Source organism: Xiphias gladius, chromosome 11 (assembly GCF_016859285.1).
Source record: "Xiphias gladius isolate SHS-SW01 ecotype Sanya breed wild chromosome 11, ASM1685928v1, whole genome shotgun sequence".
NCBI classification, from domain to species: Eukaryota; Metazoa; Chordata; class Actinopteri; order Istiophoriformes; family Xiphiidae; genus Xiphias; species Xiphias gladius.
In genome coordinates, this window is record NC_053410.1 from 25,161,181 (window position 1) to 25,164,023 (window position 2,843).

Genomic DNA, 2,843 nt, shown 5'->3' on the forward strand with positions numbered 1-2,843 from the left:
GACTCTTGTCGTAGGTTTGGCTTCTCTTCTTTTTAATACTAGTAGCACAGTTCTCACCAAGGTAATAGCTGAGGTCTGGTAAATCATTGGACAGAAGTCCGACATGACAAAAACATGAGCAGTTAGAGCATCAGACAGGCTGGAAATAAAACAACAGGTTAGGAGAATTTATGCAGAAAAGAAAATTCATCACAATTTACATACCCACTTCCTATACTTGCTGTGGATCTGCACATATTTTTCCTGTTCAACTAAGGATAATTATTGACATTCAATTTGACCTCCAAACAAAGAGATTTAGATAATCTGGATAAACTTTTAGTTTATTTGTTTGTGCAACTGCATTGTATCAATGTCACCAAGTTCCCAGATCTCAGCCGTTACTTTGGTGAGTACAATGTTATTATAGTTGTTAGGAATGATGGCCCAGGTTGTAATAAACCAGAATTATCGTCTGAATAATGTTCTGGACATTAGTTTAATCAGTAATAATAACATTGCACTCACCCAAATAACTGGAGAGAGAATGCGGAGACATCATTTAAAAGTATATCGGACAGAGAAAGAAACCGTCAGACCACTGAGAGCTTTGTAGGTGTGATTAACAGTGGGGGCGCCATCTTCCTATATAGCTAGCTAGCTAGCAACAAAAAAATGTGTTGCTGGCAACGAGCGCAGCTGAGAGGGACACAGCTGTAAAGGTTGTTGAAAGTGGATGGACAGAAATAACAAATCTTGAATCGACATATTTCTGCTTTAGTGACTGCTTCCAACTATTTGTAAACTGTGATGGCTGTTTACAGCACACAGTTTGGTTAGTAACTGCTGGAAAGTTGCAGTTTTCCTTTAAGAACACCATGACTTTTAGGGGTTTGAACTGCAACTTTTCATCAGCAGACATTTATAACAATGGGTTAGCATTAGTGGGCGGGTGGGTTTAACATTAGTTGGGTTGTCTATTACGGCACTTTCGTCAAAAATATCACATCAGTTATGGTAGTGGTTGTAATGTAATCAGCACAGATAGCTGCAAGCCACCTTTCACCCACTTTCATTGTTTGAATGCTAGCAGTGGTTAGTGTCCCATATGTTGGCATGGCAACACACAAACACAAACAATAGACATAAAACACGTCTCGAGGTTTAAACTGGGAGTGTGGAGTATGCATGCTTGACAGAAATTAACCTTTTAAAAATGCATTTTTTTTAAAAATCTTTTGTATATTGAAGTAAAAAATAATATATGATCCCAATATTTATGCATGTTTTTCACTACATCTTCCTTTGCTGTAAGGTTATATTGCTTGTTAATATTGTTTCACTTGAAATTAAATAAAATCCATCTACAGTCATTTTACAGACTGTATCAGAGTACTGTACGCTATACAGTAAAGTCGGCTAAAATGTGTTTTGTACAAAACAGCAAAATCCAGTTTGTTTGAATACATTGACATATGTATCAGCCTTTTGTAATTGTTGAAAGATAACTACATAGCTAAAATAATATTGTAAAACTGTGTCTTTGTGTGTTTTAATGAGTGCATGTTATTCTCAAACACAGTTTGCCATCACTCCAGTAGCAATCCACATCAGCATTCTATGTAGCTCTGGTTAATTACGTACAGTAATAAGAAAATTATGAACTGCATAGCTCCCATCCTGAAATGTGTTTTAGAAACAAAATATTTCCTCCACATCGTAGTGTGTTCCAATAATAGACTATATCATTTCCTGGGTTTGTAGTTTACTTTTCCTTGATTCATGTAAGAGCTACAGCAGCCTGGTTGTCGACAGAGTTTAGGAGCGAAGAATGTGAAATTATTTGTTTTCTGTGAATGGGAAGTGTGGAAATGATACACTTTAGTGTTAAAGGCCTTATGATAACATAGTAAACAGCAGGCCACTAGTAGTAACATATTATACAGGCCTAGGATCTTTTATTAACAGTGAAAAGACTCCACATTTTCATAAGCCTGATAAAAGCTCAAGATCTTTCATGAGATCTTTATGGTTGTGTCTGCGATCTCTACCACAAACGCTTCTGGTTTATTTTTCTGATTACATGTTCATCTTGTAGTTGCTACCACTGCATTATATGCTGTTTCTAATTGCTGTTGCAGAGATGTAAACTCAAATCAGACTCATGATAGGCCTTTTCACAGCAGACATTTTGGGTCGTCACAGTAGGAAAATCACAGGTGTTACCAATAACAATGACTCTGCTCCATTAAAGAGTCCCAGTAAGTCATGACAGTGGGACAGTGAGTCAGCATAAACAATAACAGGACCCTGAATCTGAACTCAAATATCAGTTATTTTAAAATCAATACCTGTTCTTTTCCTACTATGCCATGTCCAAATATCTGCTGTTAGAAAGGCCTGTGAAGAGCCTTAGTGTTTTTACAGGTTGATACAATGGATTAAAAGTAGCTCACCTGAGGCTTTATCTAATACACTAGAACACACCTCTGAAATTCTATTCCAAACATGCCACCAACACCAAACCTGACATTCCTGGACCTTAGAGAACTGGACCTTAGTAGTCCAGTCTTACCCTGACACACTTGGTTGATGCAGATGCTGTGCAGAGTTTTCTTGTAAAACAAACAAAAGTTATGTTTTTATTAAGTGTTACTCGCCAAAACGCGGTATTTATCTTTCAGGTCTAACAAACATGTCGAGTGCATTTACTTCCTCATATAACATTTGCAAAGCTGATTTTTAAAGTATTGTAAATCCGGACTTGTTTATATCCATGTTCACTAGCACACAAGCATTTGCGTCCTCATGCACGTGCATTACATGAACAAAACCAACAGCTAAAAAAGAACTGCACAGTTCTA